At 43.7% G+C, this 21,441-nt stretch overlaps 1 pseudogene; it reads left to right on the forward strand.

The window, feature by feature from the left end:
• Positions 1–825: 825 nt before the first annotated feature.
• Positions 826–9,520, forward strand: LOC105534956 (annotated as a pseudogene).
• The last annotated feature ends 11,921 nt before the right edge of the window (positions 9,521–21,441 follow it).

Raw genomic sequence — 21,441 nt, forward strand, 5'->3', positions numbered from 1 at the left:
AAAAGACAACCAACCAATCAACAGACACCAACACCAAATTGACCCAGATGCTGATGGTGGAATAAACAAAGACTTTAAGAAACTATTATACACACACACACACCACACACACACACATGCACGCACACAATTATAATTAAGCTTCATGAATTGGGAGAGAACATTAGTGAATAGTGAAACAAATGAAAAGATGGGCATTTTCAGCAAAGAAAATAGAAGCTATTAAAAAAATGAAAATTTTATAATGAAAAAATACAATGATAGAAATAAAATAATTCACTGAAGGAGATCGGTAACATAATGGAGATAGAGTCAGTGAACTTGAAGATGAGGAATTAGTCTGGCCATCTTTTCCTGTAAATATTTACTATATTACAGATAGTAAATATTTCAGAATTGAATGACCACAAACTATGTTGTAACTCCTCAGCTCTGCAATTATAGCATGGAAACAGCCGTAGATGGTATGTAAATTAATGGAAATAGCTGTTTCAACAAATCTTTATTTAATGAACAGGCAAGCTAGATTTGTCCTGTGAACCAAGGTTTTCTGACCACTGAGACAGATCAACGGAAGCTGTCTAATCTGAAAAACACAGAAAAGCAACCGAAAACCAATAAACAGTCTCAGGGACAAGTGGACTAATATCAAAAGATGTAACATTCATGTCATTGGAGTGAAAAGACAGAATGATAGAAAAGAGAAGAAAGAGATTAGTATTGGAAAAATATTTGAAGAAATCATGGCTAAAACTTCTCAGATTCGGGGGAATTCATGTGGAGGTCAGAGTGGAAGCAGGCATGAGTGGTCCAGCAGAAGAAAACATGGCTGTCAAAGTGTTTGAGTCTGTAGGCAAGTTTGGCCTGGCCTTAGCTGTTGCAGGAGGTGTGGTGAACTCTGCCTTATATAATGTGGATGCTGGGCACAGAGCTGTCATCTTTGACCGATTCCATGGAGTACAGGACATTGTGGTGGGGGAAGGGACTCACTTTCTCATCCTATGGGTACAGAAACCAATTATCTTTGACTACCATTCTCGACCATGTAATGTGCCAGTCATCACTGGTAGCAAAGATTTACAGAATGTCAACATCACACTGCGCATCCCCTTCCAGCCCGTCACTAGCCAGTTTCCTCACATCTTCACCAGCACTGGAGAGGACTATGATGAGCACGTGCTGCTGTCCATCATGACCAAGATACTCAAGTTAGTGGTGGTTCGCTGTGATGCTGGAGAACTAATCACCCAGAGAGAGCTGGTCTCCAAGCAGATGAGCAACGACCTTATGGAGTGAACAGCCACCTTTGGGCTCATCCTAGATGACGTGTCCTTAACATATCTGACCTTCGGGAAGGAGTTCACAGAAGCGGTGGAAGCCAAACAGGCGGCTCAGCAGGAAGCAGACAGGGCCAGATTTATGGTGGAAAAGGCTGAGCAGCAGGAAAAGGCAGCCGTCATCTCTGCTGAGGGTGAGCCCAAGGCAGCTAAGCTGATTGTCAACTCACTGGCCCCCAGATGGCCTGATTGAGCTGCACAAGCTGTAAGCTGCGGAGGACATCATATACCAGCTCTCACGCTCTCATAACATCACCTACCTGCTGGCAGGGCAGTCTGTGCTCCTCCAGCTGTCCCAGTGAGGGCCCACCTTGCCTGCACCTCCACAGGCTGACTGGGCCACAGCCCTGATGATATTTAACATTGTCTTCCTTCTGCTCCCACCCCAGAAATCACTGTGAAATTTCATGATTGGCTTAAAATGATGGAAAATCACTTCAGATCTCAGATTTGATGAAGGCCATAGATTTACAGTTTTAAAAAGCTCAAGAAACCCCAAACAAGATAAATTCAAAGTAAAATACACCAAGACACATGATGAAACCGAATACAATGAAAAACATCTTGAAAGAAACCAGAAAACATTGGGGAACAATGACTGCATATTTCTCATCAGAAACCATGGAGACCAGAAAACAGTGGAACAACATTTTTAAAGGCCTATGAGAAAAGAGCTGCAAACCCAGAATTCTGTATCTAGTGAAAATGTCCTTCAGGAGCAAAGACAAAATATTTTCAGATAAAGGAAAACCAACAAAATGTGCTACTAGTAGACCTGCTCTAAAATAAATGCTAAAGGAAGTTCTTCAGGTGGAGAGGAAATGATAAAAGCAACAAAAATACTTGGACTTTAGGAATGAAGAAAGCGCAAGATAAAAAGAGAAAAGATGTAATTTACCAGTATCTGGAACAAAAAAAGAGGCTATCACCACAGAACTCACAGATTTTAAAGGATAATTGACATACTATAAATGACTCATAAATTTGACAGCTTAGATAAAATGGTCCATTTTCTTAAAATACACAAACTACCAAAACTCACTCATGAAGAGATATATGACCTACATAGTCCTGTATTTACTAAAGAAATTGAGTTTATAGTTAAAGACCTTCCAATGAAGGAAAGTTTGGGCCCAAGTAGTTTCACTGGTGAACTGCACCAAACATTAAAGGAAAAATAATGTTAATTGTACATAATCTTTCAAAAAATAGAGAAAAAGGAACATTCCCAACTCCTTTTATGTGACCAGCATTATCCTGATACTCAAACCAGACACAGCACAATAAAATAAAAGAAAATTAAACAAAATATTGACAAATCAAATCCGGTAGTATACGAAAAGGATAATAGCTCACAACCAAGTGGGATTAATACAAAGAATGCAAGGTGATTCATCATTGAAAAAAATCAAAGACTGTAATCCACCCTATTAACAGAATAAAGAAAAACTACATGATAATAGATGCAGAAAAAGCAATATCCACCTATGGCAGACTCAGCAAACTAGAAATAGTAGGGATCTTCCTTAACATGGTAAATGGCAGCTACAAAAATACAGAGTACATAATTCTACATGAATAAATCTCAAAGATAAAACCTTGACCAAGAAAGGAAATTGCTGGATATTTGTAGTATGATATCATTTATATAAAGTTTTACTATATGCAAAATTATTACAATTGTTTATGGATAAAGTATAAACGTTTGCAAGGGAATAGCAAACATTAAAATCAGAATAGTGGCCGCATCTGGAGAGTGACAGAAGGAAATAGGATTGGAGATTGACACACAAGGAGCCGCAGCTTTACAGTAATGTTTCAACTCTTCTTAAAAAATCTGAATCAAATACAACAAAATGATAAGATTTGAAGAGTGAAATGAAAGAGACATGACCATTCATTACATTGTCTGTATTTTCCTGCATAGTGAATATTTTCTAGTTTTTTATTTTTATTTATTTATTTATTTATTTTTGAGAAGGAGTCTCACTCTGTCACCCAGGCTGGAGTGCAGTGGCACAATCTCGGCTCATTGCAACCCTCTGCCTCCTGGGTTCAAACGACTCGCCTGCCTCAGACTCCAGAGTAGCTGGGATTACAGGCATGCACCACCATGCCTGGCTAATTTTTGTATTTTTAGTAGAGACAAGGTTTTGCCATGTTGGCAGGCTGGTCTCGAACTCCTGACCTCAGGTGATCTGCCCGCCTCAGCCCCCCAAAATTCTAGGATTACAGGCATGAGCCACCGTGCCCAGCAAGTTTTTAAAATATATAAGTACTATATGTTTAAAATATATGAACACTCTGATAAAAGCATCCTCAGGATCTTATGGAAGCACAAAGCCTAGGGGCGGAGGGAAGAATGTCTTGGAGGGCTTCCCGCAGGTGATGCTAGTAATTCTTAAACACTTACCACATGCCAGGTAATGCTCTAACTTCCAGAAGTAGTAGCTTAGTTATTTTACATAACAACCCTATGAAGCTTGCACATTTGTCCTTAGCTAGAGATAAATCGAAACCCAGAGAGGTTAAATAACTTGCTCCAAGTCAGAAAGCTAGAAATGAGTTGGGATGAAAACCAGGCAGCCTAGTCCCAAATCTTGAGCTGGTCAACCACACGAACAATCCACTGCAATGCTTTAGTTTAGAGCAATTACTCCGCTTGCTGTGTGGACAACAGTGTAGACTCAGGCAAGGCTGAAGACAGGGCAATAGTGGGCTCTTTTTGCTTATTGATTTCCTTACTAAATTCCTTTTTTTTTTTTTTTTTTTTTGAGACGGAGTCTTGACCTGTTGCCCAGGCTGGAGTGCAATGGTAGGATATTGGCTCACTGCAACCTCTGCCTCTTGGGTTCAAGCGATTCTCCTACCTCAGCCTCCCAAGTAGCTGGGATTACAGGCTGGCGCCACCATGTCCCACTAATCTTTGTATTTTTAGTAGAGGAGGGGTTTCGCCATGTTGGTCAGGCTGGTCTCGAATGCCTGACCTCAGGTGATCTGCCCCCTTCAGCCTACCACAGTGCTGGGATTACAGACATGAGCTACCGCGCCCAGCCTCCCTACTGAAATCTTACATATTCTTAATGCAAACCTTTGTGTATTTTATATATTTAGCAACTACTTTCCCCATTCACGCCTCATCTTTTCTCTTTGTTTATGGTGCCTTTTGTATATAGAAGTTTTTACTTCCCTCTGGAAAATGGAACCTGATTCAGAGGTGAAAGAGAGGAAAATTCAGGAGAGGTTATAAAAGCGGCGGAAACGGTGAGGTTTGGTGAACCTTCTCACCTCCTTGTTTTCAAAGCAGGCTGGCTAAGCAGCAAGAGCACTTAATTCTCTCTGCCCTGTGCATGACTACATTTGTCTTCTGTAGTTTTTGAAGGCAGACTCACGTTTGGCTTGGCATTTCCCACGACACCTACACAGCACCTGAGGGCCTGGAAGGCTGGTTTACTCCACACCTAGAAGCCAAGGACTGGCCATAGTTTGAGACATGATGCTCACTACTGCAGATCATGGGAAATGAGGAAAATACTGGCAATGGAGTGGGGTTCTTACAAAGCTCAGTTTATTCAGTTGAATAAACTTTCTTTTATCATGTGTATGTGTGTGTGTGTTTTCCCAAAGGGTATGTGGTTAAAATTTCTTTTTATGCAGGGACAGTGACATTAGATCATAAATTAATTGATTTCCAATGTTCTCATTTTGCCAAATAAAAAGTTGGCAACACTCTATCAATGCCTCGAAGTTATTTTTATATTTTTCTGCTCAGTTAAATTAAAAAGAAAGTATTTGAGAACACTGTCATAGACAAAAGAGCTTTTAAGTCTCAAAAACATGTGTTTTCAGTTGGGTCACATATATTAGTTCTATGACCAGAATGCAAGTTACTGAACTTTGGTGAATATTGGTTTCTTCACTAAAATGGGATAATTACACCCACCTTAGGGAGACTGTAAGGATCAAATGAGAGACTATCAGTAAGGGGCTCAGTTTCATGCATGGTTCACTTCTGGTTTATTTTGCTGCCCTCTCCCTTCCTGGCAGGCAGGGACTAGATTTTACTTGCATGCTCTGACAATCATCCAGTTTAGATCTGGATCATAGTAGGTGCTCGAAAAATAGTCTGTTCACCATAAGATACCATGTCACAGTCATTAGAATAGAATAACTACCATAAAAAAAAGAACGACAACAGAAAATAACAAATGTTAATGAAGATGTAGAGAAATTGGAACTTTTGTGCCTTAATGGTGGAAATGCGACATTGTGCAATTACAGAACAAAACAGTATGGCAGTTTATTAAAAAATATAGGATTACCATATGATTCAACAATACCACTTCTGGGTGTATACCCCAAAGAAATGAGAGTAGGGACTTGAAGAGATATTTGTACACCCACATTCACAGAAACATTATTTATAATGGAAAAAGGGTGGAAGCTACTCAAGTGTCCATTAACAGATGAACGGATAAACAAAATGTGGCCTATACATACAATGAAATATTATTCAGCCTTAAAAAGGAAGGAAATTCGGAGATATGTCACAGCATGGATGAACCTTGAGGACATCATATTAAGTAAAATAAGCCAGATACAAAGGGGGCAAATACTGTATAATTCCACTCCTATGAGGAACCTAGAGTAGTCAAGTTCATAGAAACAGGAAGTAGAATGGTGGTTATGAGGAGCTGGGGAAAAGGAGAAATGGAGGGTTATTGTTTAATGAGTATGGAGTTTCAGGTTTGGAAGATGAAGAATGTTCTGGGGATGGATGGTGATGATGGTTGCACAACAGTGTGAATGAACTTAAAGCCACTGAATTGCACACCTAAACATGGTTAACATGGTAAGTTTTATGTTATATCTATTTTTCCACAATTAAAAGTGAAAATTTAAAATTTAACAAAAATGTTTGTCTGTTAAATAAAAGAGCAATGAAAGAATGAGGAGAAGGATAGAGCCAAGAGGATGCCTAAGGCAAGAAACTTCCAAGCAAGGAAATATAAGTGTGTTTGCTCAGCCAAAACCAGCTAAGGAGTTTGCTCACCTGCCGTAGGTGAGAGAGGGGGATGGTGGAGGAAATGAGGGCTGAGGTGTTGCCAGGGGGCAGATCATGCAGGGCTGTACAGGATTTTGCCTTTTATCTTAACTGAATATGATAGAATGTGATGGGAGGAAACAGGTAAGAGAGTACATGAGTCAATGGAAGTACAGAAGGAGTACTAGAAGTCCAGAAGTGTGTTCAGATGCTGAGGGCCTGGAGCAGAGGTTCTGTGTCCTCCACTCCCCAAGCACACACCTGCTCTCAGGACTGAGTTGACCCCTGGAATATCCCAGAACCCTGGATTCTCTGATCAGACCCCTCCACCCCGGCATGTCCTGAGGATGATTTTGCCTGAACAGGGGAACATGTGTGTCTTCCCCAGTGATGGCTGGGTCTCTGGCACAAATGCAGATCATTACTCTTGGTTTCTAATGTGGGAGGAGGAAGTGTGAAGGGTGGAGGAGGTGTTTCTTTTATCACACAATTAGATTAGAAACTGGCTGGCCGCTCAGGGCAGGGTTCCACCCAAACTAGGCCTACGGGAGTGTTGTCCTGCTGAGTGGCCCCATCTGACTCTGCGGGGGCTTAATGTTTTTGGATCTGACTTCTTTGCTATTCAAATTCTTGAGAAAAGGCATATAGTGTGCTTCACATGAAAACAAACCAGATTCCAAAAACTCACTTTGAGTCCTCGTATCATTCATGTATTCATTCATTAACTCATTCACTCATCCAACATTTACTGAGCACCTACTATGTGCCAAACACTATGCCAGGCATTGGGAATACACACATAGACTCTATCCTTGAGTTGCTCACAGAATCAATGGTGGAATAAAATAAACGTTGAATTATACTACAGTGAGTTAAGTGCTATGACAAAATGGTAATAAAAAATAAAACTAAGTCAATATCTACTCTTATTACATACTTACTATATGCTAGGCATTGCTTTATTTGATTTGTATACATGAACTTATTTCTTCCCTAGGCAAGCCCTATGTGGTGGGCACTATTATCAGTCCACCTTATAGCTGACGATAATTACATACCAACAGTACTAAGTGGCAAGCACACAATGCAGCTAGGAACTAGGGCAACCAGGAATAGCCCCGCTTGTAACTCTCTGCTGCTTCTAGAGGTATGGGAACATAGAGAAGGATTGGTTAGGTATGTTTCACAGAGACTGGCCTAACTGTTGCAGGATGAGAAGTTGGCCAGTCAGAGGAAGATGGGGGCAGAGAATTGGTGAGAATTTTCACCCATCAAATTTTCACCCATCGAATTTCAAACAGAACTGTAAGCGGAAAGCAGGGAAGCATGACAGGGCATGTGCATTCCAGAGAATGCCAGAAGGGGAGAGGCAGGAGATAAGCTGGGAGAGAGGGCCTGGGTCAGGTGGCCTGGTGAGAGGGGAACTCATTTCTTTAGGCACTGGAGTCCAATGTGCTGTTTTTCCACCTGAAGTGATGTGATCACAGTCACCACTTTAGGATTTTTGCAGGAGATTTATTCATGATTTGGATGGACTAACACTAGCCAATATGTGAATCACAATAAATTCTCTCTGACTGACCTCGTGATTCTCCATTTGTACCCCCTTTCCATCCAGATCTGTTCTCTGGTCTGCACTGTGCCATAGAGAGGTTAATGCCCCTGATTGCATCGGGGGAGTCCTTTGCCTCCTGTCTTCCAGTTGGGTTTAGCCAGTGGTAGGCATCAGCAAGAGATTAAAGGGTGGGAGGAGAAAGAGGTTGGGAATTTCCTCCAGCTCTTTCCCTGCTTCTGTGCCAGGGTCTGTCAGTGGCCGGGTTCCTCTGCAATCATAGTTCCTGCCAGCAGCCCCTCCTCCATGGCTTCAGCAACATCTCGCCCTCCTCCTGTCCTTGCAGATTCAGGATAGTAATGGTTCCCCAGTGCTGCAAGTCTCTGAGTGCTACAACATCTCTTATTGGTTTCCTTAGCTCTGTCCCTATCCCTATAAATTGTTGTCCCTTCATCAAATCCCACTTCCAAGTCCGTGCTGCATGAGCCTTCTTTTTCTTGATGATAACTAGTCATGCTGAGAATTTACCTAGTACCGATTACCATTTATTGAGTACCTACTGTGTATTTGGGGCTTCAAATGCATTGTTTTTTTCCACTTAATTTTCACCACAGCTCCATGAGTTATGTCCATTTCAGGAATCCTGAAAACATGACAGGCATACATTTAACATAGATGTTAAGTAACTTGCCCAAAATTATAGAAGCCTTTTGTCCAGGATCACACAATTAGTCAGGAGCAAAGTTAACATTCAAACCCAGGTCTCTGGACTCTAAAACTCATCCTCTTTCCACTGCTCTGGGGTTACTGAGTCAATTCCTATAAATGCTTAATTTGTCAGACTCTGGAAAGCCAGTAAGGGTAGCAGCAGTAAAATCTCTAGGGGAAGAGGGGCTAGGATATTCTGTGGAGGCTATAGGTCTTCTTGAGGAATAGTGGATCTTTAAGTAAAAGTTCCAGAACTTTGCCATTCCTGCACTGATGGAAAACACAATGGCAGGTGATTCCCCAAAATATCCCTTGCTTCGCAATGTGCAGTTCCTCTGTGGAGGAGATCTTAGCCGTTACTGAGTTCAGAAAGAAGAAGAAACTCACCCCTCCAAGACCCACAGCAGAAAGCGTAAGGGTTTATTTATAGAGAAGAATTTTATATTCTAAAAAATCACTTGTGGGCTTCTGCACCAAAGCGTAGGAAAAAGCATGCGTTGGTTGCCAAGGGTCAAGGGAAACCACCTTGTTTTCTTGACAGCGCTGTGGCTGAAACAGCCCTTCCCAAAAACAATACGTGGGGGGAAGAAAGGCAAAACCAGTGGGAGGCTTGAAAATGCTGTGGTTTGCTTTTTATTTTTTATTTTTTCCAGTGTCTTTGGGGCTGAAAAAGGCAGTGGAATGAATTCTACAACCAGTCTAAAATGCAGTGCCTCTTGCACTGGGCGCTCCGGGGGCTGCCCTCACATGAGTCATGACTTCCCCGACTCGCCTCAGACCTCTCATCCTGGCCCATTTGTCAAGGATAGTAACAACAACACAGCAGTGATGCTGCCTTCACCTCCACCGTCGACTGCAGTGGCTCTTAGTGTTTCCTAAAACCCTTTCAGAGTCTAACAAAATTGGCTGCCTTTATCCTAAGCGCCAGGCTCCTTACTCTTAGGATTTTATCTCATCTGAACCACAACCTTTTGGAGACATCATTGTTATGCTTATTTGACAGATGAGGAAAGCCAGGCTCAGATGATTAAATACCATGCCCTAAATCACACAGCAAGGAAACAAGCTGAGATGTGAAGTCGGTGGTCTTATGCTTCAGAACAGTTCTGGGAATTCGCGTTGTCTTCTTGTTTTGCAGAGGAGGAAACCAAAGTAAAGATAGGTGGAGAGGATGCTACAGACCAGGGCTCAGGGTGTCCCAGGCAGTGCCATCTCCAAGCACATGGCTCTGTTTCCTGAAGCTGTGACTCATGACGGTGCCGGACCATCAGCCAGACAAACCGTCACCCACTGGGCCATTCCAGCCAATTGTGAACCTTTGGCTTCAGACCCAAACATGTGTCCACATTGGCTCAGATATATCCACAGCCTTGCCTTGTAATGCCATTGGGCCCTCTGTATATTTTAAAAGCAGAGGCCTCAGACCTCCAAAAGGCCAAGGGTTGCTTCTCGGATCTGACCTAAAAGGGCCTAACCTCAAGGACAGATCTGAATTCACCTGACATTCAGCCCCAGGAGGAATCACAGAGAAAATGTTCTTACCTGGAACACCTCTACACAGACTATTGCTGTCCTGTGTGCTGCTTGCATTGAACAATGTCATTCACCAGCTGTGTGTCCCCAGGCAAGGTACTGAACCTCTCTGAGCCTCACTTTCTTCAGTGGACCAGTTTAAGTTTTCACAGTCAGGAATTCATTCCTTCTAAAAACCTGTGCTAAGGAGACATGGCAAGGTGTTCTGGGCCTACAGAGATATGGGCAGAACTGGGTCAGAAGAGTAAAATGGATACTAAAGCTCTAAACCTGCCCACCAAGGTTCACAGTTTATTTTAAATTGGAGCCATTTTGTGTCATTGCAAAGGAGGGTGAATATGTTTACGGTTGTAAAATTCTGCTCTTCTTTCACAGAATTTCAGAGTAGATGGGTTGGTACAAGCTATCTTGTCTGACCACCTCCACATGGTAGAGACCTTAAGGCCAGGAAAGGGAAGCTCTGGCTTGATACTTCACAAGGGCTTGAACCCAGACACAGTGTTCTTTCCAATAGGGGTCACTGCCAATCTAAAGAATTGTCTCATCTGCATATGGGACTAGGAACCTCTAACTTATAGCACTTTTCTGAGGATAATAAGAACAAAGGGATAGGAAAATGTTTTGTACGCAAATCCAATACATGTCTGACAAGAGGTATTATTAATTTCAAATAGTCATGTGATGCTTCTTCAGTGATGCTAAAGGAGGGACCTGTGGCAGGGCTTCTAGGAGGTATGGCTCAAACATACAAGTGTGCTTTAATATGTCTTTAGTCAGTATACTGACATTATTTAGAAGTTTAATCAACGTTGAAGGTAGAGAATATCTGATGTGTTTGTCAAAATGAGTGCCTGCATGTTGAAAGATATGGTTTACCAAGAGTCCCCAACCTGCATGCATATAGAAACCTGGAGATTAAAGCCTGAAAGTGGGTGGTAGGAATTAAAATCTACCTCCTACATTATGTTGATGGCTTTTTTTTTTTTTTTTTTTTTTTGAGACAGAGTTTTGCTCTTGTTGCCCAGGCTGGAGTGCAGTGGTGTGATCTCAGCTCACTGCAACCTCCCCCTCCCTGGTTCAAGCAATTCTCCTGCCTCAGCTTCGCGAGAAGCTGGGATTATAGGCATGTGCCACCACACCTGGCTAATTTTGTGTTTTTAGTAGAGACAGAGTTTCTCCATGTTGGTCAGGCTGGTCTTGAACTCCCGACCTCAGGTGATCCGCCCGCTTTGGCCTCCCACAGTGTTGGGATTATAGGTGTGAGCCACTGTGCCCAGGTGACTTTTTTTTTTTTTTAAATTTAACTGCAGGGATGGGCTTCATATTTTCTTTAAACCTCGGGTGAGCCCATCCAAAACTATATCTTCAAGTCTGATCTAGCCTGTGGGCCACCTCTACTATTGTAGGTGTTCACGTCGTGTGGTGTCTTTCCTCTGCACTATTGGCATCTTCTTCCCTTTGTCCAATGGACACCATGACCATGTTACCATGACTTAGCCCTGAGACCAGGGTGGCAGGCCAAAGATGTTGGAGGGCAGAAAGAACACGCACCCGTCTGGTGGATTAAGGTTGGATCTCAGCTCTGCCTGCCATCTACTAGCCGAGCAAGGGACATAATCTCTCTGATCAAGCCTCGGTTTCCGCATTTGTAAACATATAATACTCACCACCCAAGGTTGTGGTAAGGAATAAATGAGATGACAGGTATGAAAGGTTCAGCCCATAGAAGATGTTCAAATATGGTAGCTTCCTTCTACTTGTTACAAATCCTACCTACTGTTCAAAACTCCATGCAGATTGCAGCCCCTCCAGCCTTCTCTGACCTCTTCAGCTCATGGGACACTTTCTCTTCTGAATTTCAATTTGTCCTCCATGGCTTGTGAATTAGTAAACAATCCTTGGCATTACAAGGCAACTTTTCATGTGTATGTGGGATACATTGCCACAATTTGGTCATCAGCTCCCTAAAGGCACTTTTCTCCTTCTCATGAGCTTAATTCCTTATCTTTTACTGTTGAGTAGGCGTTGCCTTGTGTGAAATTTTCTCATAACAACCACGTAAGGGAGAGGGCACCATGAACTGGACACTCTAATGAGGCAACTGGCTCACAAAGTTGAATAGCTGGAAAGAAATCAGTAAACATATAGTGTTCACGGTCACCAAGCAGACCAAGCAAGATAGTGTGGATGATCCAACTTAATCCCACTTCCACTTCCGTAAAAATAATGCAAAGTGTAATTTTCTGAGTGAAAGTGCAGTCGCTGAAAAATGTCCCCCTAAGATATCAGGTCCTCATCCCTGAAAGCTGTGATTATTTCCTTAAATGGAAAAAGGTGTGATTAAGTCAAGGAGCTTGAGTTAGTGAGATTATTTTGGAGAGTCCAGATGGGTCCCAAATGCAATCACAAATGCCCTTTTAAGAGAGAGGCAGAGGGAGATTTAACACAGACAGAAAAGAAGGCAATGTGTAGAAAGAAGCAGAGAGGGAGATTAGACTGCTTCAAAGCAGCCATGGATGCTGCATCAGAGAGAGAGATGCTGCGCTGCTGGCTGTGAAGATGGAGGAAGGGGCCATGACCCAAGGAATACAAGGAATGTATCTCTAGACACTGGAAAAGGCAAGGAAATGGAGTCTCCCCAGGAGCCTCTGCAGAGAGTGCGGCCCTGCCAACACCTTGATTTCAGCTCAGGGACACTGATTTCAGACCTGTGACCTCCAGAACTGTAAGAGAACAAACGTGTGTTGTTGTGAGCCACCAAGTTTGTGGTCATTTGTTACAGCGTCAATAGGAAACTATGACATCAAGTGAGGGGAAAAAATAGCAGAAATAAAGAAATAAGAATGAGGTGTGGAACTAATGTGGGGGATTTGAAATAGCCCTGCAGAAAATCTCCACAGACCTGAGTGCTTGTCTCAGTAATTTCACCAACTGGCTATTTCATCTTGAGCAGATCACTTCACCTCCGTGAGCCAGAATCTCCTCATCTGGAAGACAGGATGAAAACCTACCTGTCATATGTGGATGCTCGGTAAAGGGCAGCTGCTATTACATTAATATTAAAGAATGACAAAACACGGCCGGGTGGCGGAGGTGGGTTCTACCTCTCCTTTTGTGGAACACAATAGCTGAATCGATGTGACCCACTGATGAAATTCAATAGGAACCCTCTATACTCACTTTACAAGGAGAGAAAGAAGTGAAAAGATAGAGCTGTTTTGCCCTCATACTTTTTCACCCTTATACTTTCATTTAGGTCTTTGGTTTTTGCCCATCCCAGAAACCTGTTAAGATGGCATGTGACTTAGCACAAAATTATACATTTAGTCATTTCAAGTTTAAAAAAGAAAATATTATGCCTATAGGTGATATTCTGTAGGGACCACCAAGACTGCAGACTCTTCACATGAACCCGTCTTTGAGCCACTGCTAGAACCTAGCTGACACTCTGAGATTGTTCTGCCACCTACTAGCGGGGTGAGCTTCGGGAAGATCCTCGTCTGCTCTCTGACTCAGTTACTTTGTCTGTAAAATGGGAATACCACCTTCCTCAAAGGGTGCTTTTGTGGAAAGATTAAAATAATACAGGAAAGCACTTAGCATGGGCATACATAGTCAGTGCTCATTAATTAGTAGTTTCTTAGCACTGTTATTGTTATTATTGTTACTCCGCTCTTAGGGAACCTAATTAACTGTAGAAACATTTCATGTCCTGTATTTTTGAACCAGTTAGCTTCTGTAGGCAGGAACCTTGTGTTACTCAAACAGCAGAGCTTAGTGATTAAGAGAAACGAAGGTAGAGGCTGTAGTTTGCATTCTATTCCCACCATTTACTGTGTGGTACTATGTGATACTGAGTCAATCATGTAAACTCTGATCCTCCGCTTCCTCATCTGTAGTATCAAATGATAATAGTATTTATCTCACAGAATTGTTATGCAGAGTATATAAGACAGTGCTTTTAAAGCTGGCATACGCAGGTAGTAGGCACTCAGTCAATATTCAATGAATTAAATTCCTTCGCTTGAATTTCCATTTAAAAATAGAGAAAAAAAAGTCTGAAGATCTGAAGCAAAGAACGTTATTGGGCTCTTCACCACATGGGAAAACTGCAGCTTGGTGCCCGACCTCTCTCTTCATTTTATAAGGTGCAGGGTTTTCAGTTACTCTTGGTGTTTCTAGGAGGTTGACTTCTCAGGAAACTGTACCTGTCTCTCCCAGAAACCTGAGGTGTTTGCCTGGAGAAAAATCCCTTAGCCAAGAGACCGTTGTGACCTTTCACAGGCAAATTTACTTACAGCTGAGGGCGGGAAGAGGTCTAGGGAGCTCCCCTTCCAAGGGCACCGGGCTGTGGGAATTTCCTCCAGGGCCTTCCTGGGCTGGCCCTGGCCACGCCTCACTGAGCTCCTTGCAGTTTCTGTCAGCGCTGAAACTGCTGTGGAAAGTTCAGCTTGAGAAGAGGGAACTGCGGTGTTTTGCTTTTTTTCTTTCTTTTTGAAAGCCGAACAACCCTAAGACTTGATTTAGATATCTTAACCCAAACCAAATGCTTTTCTGACGGGTGACCACCTCGAGGAGCAACCAGGCAGGGCACTTTGACTCTCTGAGGACACTGACACTGGCGGGAGCCAGATTTCTCCAGAAATCAAATGGCACAGGTTCACACGCCACCAGGGACTGCTGGAATGTTGCTTTGTTTTTGACTCTGAATTTACAGTCTCACTCCTCCTTCCCCGCCCCCTGGAACGCGATTTATTATTGTACAGACCTAGTGGCTTTTCTCCAACTTTATTTCTTTTTTCAGAAATAAACAAGGGTTTTATAGCTCCATAACCTCTCCAAAGTTTGTTTGTTCTTCCCTCTGTACAGTGTGGGCCATGTTCGTTCCCTGGGAAAGTCTCTTCCCTAATTATTTTCACATTTCGACAGCTTTTGTTTCTTCTTTCTGTGAGGTTTATGAAAACGCTGATGGTGGATTTGCTTCAGGCTAACTTGTACCGTAAACATTTTCTCCTAGGCACATGGGAGCCTCGGTGACCGGGGACCATGTTGCTATTCCTTATTGTGTACAATGCCAGGAGGAAATTTTAAAATCCTGAAACACTCTTTTTGAGGGCTGGAAGAAAAATATGTAAATTGGTAATACAGAGAAAATCTGCTAATCTTGTACAAGGAATCTTGGACAATACCACGTAGGTAAGAGCCAGCTGAGGAAAGGGCTGCCTCAAACACTGAGCTTTCGTTCTAGGTTGAGCTCTTTCTGCCTCCCACCACAGACTGAAATTTGTTGTGTTTTAAGGGCATAAAGATTTTTAAATAAAAAGCTAATATGTTTTAGGAAAATCTTGGGATTCTGGGATAGGTAAATGTTTGTTCCAGCCAGAAGGTGTAAACCTAATCTTGATGTCTGCATATTCAGTTTGAAGACTGAAGAATCTTTCTATCAATAGCAATCCTGAGTTCTAGAAGACACAGAGGCTCAAAAGGATGGTGTGTTGTTTCTTTCTCTCATCGTAATATGGTTGTCAGTGCCTTGCTTGTTTCTGTACAACCTCTCCCTCCATCCACCTCTGGATAGCGCTACCGCCTATGGCTCCAGGACTTCAGATTCATGTCTCCAGGCTGCCATAGCATCTCACCTGATATCAGACAGAAACTTCAAGCCCACTCTGTTGAAAATGGAATTTTTGCTCTTTCCCCCAATCTGTGCTCTCTCCAAATTCCCCACCTGGTGACACCATCATCCCCTAAAGCCCTTGCAGGAAGCCTGGAGTCCTTCTAACTCCTTGCTGTCTTGTCTGATCGTGCCTTGAGTTCTGTTTATTCTACCTGCCCAACGTCTCTCAAATTTGTCCACCTTTCTCTTTCCCCACAGCCATTTGCCTCATTCAGACTCTTACTGCCTCTCACCTAGACCAGTGCTGCAGCCTCCTTGCTGGTCTCCATCAAATCTCACTCTCCCTACCCCCCATGAAAATAATCTCCAGAGCTACAAGAGTGTTCTGACCGCAGTATCATCGCTTCCCTGCTTAGAAACCACCTATGTTCCTCTCACCCTATGCAGCTGGTCCAAGACCTGAAGCATGGCACTCAGAGGCCTCCCTAAGCCAGTCCCAGGCTTGCTCTGCCACTCAATGGCCACATCCAAATGCCCTTCCAGATGTGGCCACTCCCTGAAACACTTGCCATGCTCTTCTGTGCTCCATGCTGGTTCCTTGACTTAGGGTGCTCTTCTCCCTCTTCTCTTGCTGGAAAAAGAAAACAAACCCCTCCTTATGCTTAAAGGCCCGATTCAAACCCCAGCTCCTCTATGAAGCCTTCCTGAATTCCTCGAAGCAGAGTGCTGCTCCCTCCAAGTGTTTCTGAAGCAGCTTGTACACATCTTCACACTATACCCCTTCTACCCATTGTAGAGTTTGGCCTATGCGAGAGACTTAAGATGGGCATAGGAGGCCTTACTGAGCCCGTTTCAAGAGAGGCCCGTTTGGGGACGTGCTTGTGGTGATGAAGGTGAACACATGGCTTCCAGCATTGCTCAGAAAACCACGGACAGAGCTTTGGTCTAGGTCTAAGGGTGACTGAGGAGACTGGAACAGGGCAGGGGCTGCTATTATAGGCAGAAAATTGTGTCCCCTTCAGAGATCCCCTTTGAGAATGAAAGGGAAATCAGCTTGGACCTCTTCTAACTCCAGGTGCTACGGATTGTCTGGATCCTCCTGCTACCATGTACTTCCACCCCCTTGGACCCATGGGGGGTCAAGCCTAAATTTGTCGTGTCCCTTAAACATGAGGAATTAAAGTAGGGGCCAGCCTGGCTCAGGCTCCCACCTCCCCTGACTCTGATCTGGCCCTGACTCAGCTTCTGTTGCATAGGAAGAAGTGTCAGGATGCTTCCAAGATGATCTCACTTTTGCCTGTTGGCACATGTTTCATTCGGGAATAGGATAGCAAAGAGGCTCTGGGGTTGAGGGCAGGGGTCCCCCTGCTAAGACTTGAATGAGACAGTAAGGATTCTCAGATCTGAGAGGCCTAAATTCCAGTGCTTGATTCACTCGTGCAAACTCACTCTTCAGAGAGCCTACTCTACACCAGGGATTGAAGCTAGCATCCTTGTCGTACAAGAACTCTTAACTCAGTGTGGGAGGTGCCTTCACGGGCCTGCCCAGCCCCTGTCTGTATGATAGGGATTAGCACCCTTGTTCTGTTTGCAGTACAGGGTTGTGAGGACCTGCTCTGTAGACCCCTGGGTCAAAGTTAGGGATGTGACATATGCCAGGTGCAGTGTCTAGCACACTGTGGATGCTCAACAAATATCCATTGGGAGCATGAGAGTAAATGAATGGTTTCTGCTCTCAGCCTTATTGGGGAAGGGCATGACCATTTACAGAACACCCGCTGTGCTTCACTGATGTCACAGCAGGGCGCACACAACTACAGCTAGGCCTTCCACCACACTGTCTCCCTCTGGGTCTTTGTGTGCCTCTGATGTCTTTTTCTTGCTCTCATGATCTCTCTTCTCTTTGCCCACTTCACTCTCACTCCGATGCAGGTGTCCACCTCTCCCTCTCTCTCTCTCGTATTTAAAAGTGAAACAGCAGGGCCAGGCGTGGTGACTCACGCCTGTAATCCCAGCTACTAGGGAGGCTGAGGCAGGAGAATCACTTGAACCTGGGAGGAGGAGGTTGCAGTGAGCCAAGATTGCACCACTGCACTCCAGCCTGGGCAACGGAGTGAGATTCCATCTCAAAAAATAAAAAGTAAAAAGAATAAATAAATAAATAAAAGTGAAACAGCTTTGGGGTTGACTGCAGTTGGATGTAACCTGGAAGTTCTATGACTATCCACCCCTTTGAGGGCTAGGATCCAGGTCAGTTCGTTCACCACAGTGTGCCTGACACCTAGCATTAGAGGTCATATTTAGTAGGAGCCCCAAAAATTGTTGCATAAACACATTGGTTTATATATGTGGGTGAGGAATATATGCTTGGGAATGCTGAGGGGACCAGGACAGAACCAAAGAACACTGAGCAAGAAGCTACAGTTTTGCTCTAGCTTTGGTCTAAGCTTTAAAAGATGGGTTGAAAAAATTCCTTGAGGCTTTTAGAATGTCCAGCCAAACTCCCTGTGTGAGAAATCCAATGGAGATTGTGAGTAGAAACTTCTCTTGGGAAGGAAGAGGTTGTGTCTAGAAGCACCATCTCTGGGTTTTATCTCTTAGAAACATGAGGACCTGGGAGCAGGGGGCTCTACAGAAGCCTGATGTTTTGGGAGCACGTGATGCAACATTCCTGACATCAAGCAAGAGTCACCTCATTAAGATCTTAACTGCAATAGAGGTCCCTCCTCCTGTTCTGCTCTGACTGGTCGCATCAACCTGCACAAGTCCCCACTCTTTAGGCCCTATCCCATCTGTTAAATGAAGTGTTCAGGTTAGATGATCCCTAAGGGCTCTGCTGCTCTTGGATTTGTGAAATTAGGTAAGGGATGATCTGGAAATTTAAATAGGATTCCATGTCAGGGGGCTTTACCCTCACAGGACAATGGGAAACTAGGCTCTGGTTGATTTCATTGCCTGTAGCACTGAATATGTCTGAGTTGCAGGCTGACTCATATAGGCCCTTCTAGAAGAGCTACTGGCCCAGAGAAGATGCTGCCTTTACTCTGAGGGTGGTCACCAGTACATGTGAAGAAATCCAGGTCTCTGCAGTACAAGTGTATAATGGGAGAAAAAACAAATATTTCACAACTATAAGAAAAATAGTAGTTGGTTGCCTATTCATGTTTATATTTCTCCCTTCAAGTGGTCTTCCCACCTCACAACACACATACATGCATATGACCACAACTAATGCGATCAGGCAGTGTATACCTCCTAAACCACACACGTCCACATGTGCTCTTGTGGACATGCAACATACTTACATGTGTTACCTGGACACATGCCTTTGACATATATAGAGATTCTACATGTTCCACACACATGCATATCCTGCATATTCAGACATTCCATTTTTGCCCTCATCTACTAGCATGTCCCAATTCCTGGAATGTGGCAAAAGAGAATTAAGGATGCAGATGGAATAAAGGTTGCTAATCAGCTGACTTTATCTGAGTGGGCCTATGTAATCACAAGAGTCCTTAAAAGGTGGAGGAAGGAGGCGAAAGAATCAGCATCCAAAAGAATCGATGTCCAAATGTGATGCGAGAAAGACCAGCCTTGGCTGACTTTGAAGACGAAGGAAGGGGCCATCAACCAAGGAATACAGGCAGACTCTAGTTGAAAAGGCAGGAAAATGGATTCTTCCCTAGAGCCTCCAGAAAGCGGTAAAGCTTCCCACTGCCTTGATTTTAGCCCAGTGAAACCTGTGTCCAGCTTCTTACCTCTGAAACTGTAAGATTATTAATTTATGTTGTTTTAGACTGTGAAGTTGTGGTAATTTGTTATAGCAGTGATAGGAAATGAACACCCACAGAATCAGACACAGTCCCACCCTCATGAGTCTATGGTCTGAGAGAGGAGACAGGCACAAAACCAGGTGCTAGTCGACAGAGTAAGAGAGGCTGTGAAAACACAAAGGAGGAATACCCAACCTACACTTGGGCATGGAGGGAAGATTTTCTCTTGGAAACTCCATGAAGGCAGGGACCAGTATTGACCCAGGTCAGCCACACTGGCCACTGTACCTGCACATACCCGATGCCGATAAGTATTTGCTAGGGGAAGGAAGGAGGGAGAGAGAGAGGAAGAAAGGCAAGGCCAAAACTAGGACCCAATAGATAAATAGGATTTGAGACGGTTGTATACAAGCTGGGGTGAAATGTCCCAGGCAGAAGACCCAGGGCTATTTAGAGAACTAAGTAGAGTTTCCTTTGGCTGGGACACAGTGCCCCATGGGGAACAGGGAAAGATGAGTCGACAGAGCACAGATCAGGAGGGGCCTTATCAGCTATAATTAGACATTTGGCCCGTATCCTATGTGCAGTTGGTACATGCTCACTCTCGCTCGCTCTCGCTTGTTCTGTCTGGTTCCGTCTCCCCACCCCCACTCCCTTGGGTGATATTTTAACATCTTTTAAATGAAGTGTGTTTGTTTCATCTCATTTATGCCAAACAATGCTTATGGAACTATTTCCTCTTGTTCCCCAGGCCATACTCATGTCCTTCCCCTTCAGCAATGATTGAGGACCTACCTCCTCGGTTATCATTTTGGGTAAGATGGGCCTGTCCAGTGGACAACAAGCCCTGGATCTGTAACCACAGCCACCTGGGTTTGAGTTCATACTCCTTCATTTCCCAGCTAATGTTTAACCTCTTCTATCCCTGGTTTCCCAGTCTGGAAAATGGATCCAGGACAGTGTCCACCTTAAGGGCTTGTTGTGAGAATCAAAAGAGCTAGTTCATAAAAGTGCTTCGAAAGGGCCAGATGTATCCTGAGTAGTCAATGGCAGTTGTCTACCACAATCGTCACTCTTTGTATAGTTATTATCTACCAGCCATAACTATTGTTACATGTTACATGAGTTTCCATGGCTCTCCAGATCTCCCCACCCTTCTGTACCCACCTCTGCCCCCTAGGAGGTTGATCTGCATGGGCTCCATCAATGATCTCCCTTGCCTTCTAACTTCCAATTGGGCCCAGACTTTGCGAGTTACCAGCAAGAGATGCAGGGAGTGGCAGGAGAGTGAGGATGGGGGATTTATTCTCCCTGCTCCCTCCTTTCAGGATTTTGCTAGGGCTTGGCTGCTTTCTTCTCATGAAGGCAGCCTCTTCTTGGGCAGCCCTGTCCCTACAACTCCCCTCTTTGTTCCAGGAACTGCTCCCTCTTCTTGCTTTTTAAGAGATAGGGAAGATAATGACTCCCTGCTGTTATAAGCCCCAGAGTTTCCTTTGCATCTAAGTAAATAGTCTTTTCCTTAATTTCCCTCCAAGTTACACAGTTTGAGTGTACCATCCATTTTTTGCTAGAACACTGACTGAGACAACTTCTTTTTTCAAATATTGGGACTGCTGGCTTCATAGACTGAGGCTTCATCCTGATAAGGAAGCCCTTGTCCCTTGTCCCTCTGGTCAGCTCTAGAACATTCAGCAAGGTGATCACATGGTCACAAGATCACTTCTTTTTCACTCTTCATGAAACTGAAAATTTCAAGGAAATTTGTAAGTTTAATAGACAACCTGATCATACTCCAGACTAGAAAATGAAACCAAAACCAATTGCCCTAGGCAGAAAGGTAGTTTATAATGGGTTTCCTGCAGCCAAAGAGT

This window comes from Mandrillus leucophaeus, unplaced genomic scaffold (assembly GCF_000951045.1).
Source record: "Mandrillus leucophaeus isolate KB7577 unplaced genomic scaffold, Mleu.le_1.0 Scaffold14, whole genome shotgun sequence".
NCBI classification, from domain to species: domain Eukaryota; kingdom Metazoa; phylum Chordata; class Mammalia; order Primates; family Cercopithecidae; genus Mandrillus; species Mandrillus leucophaeus.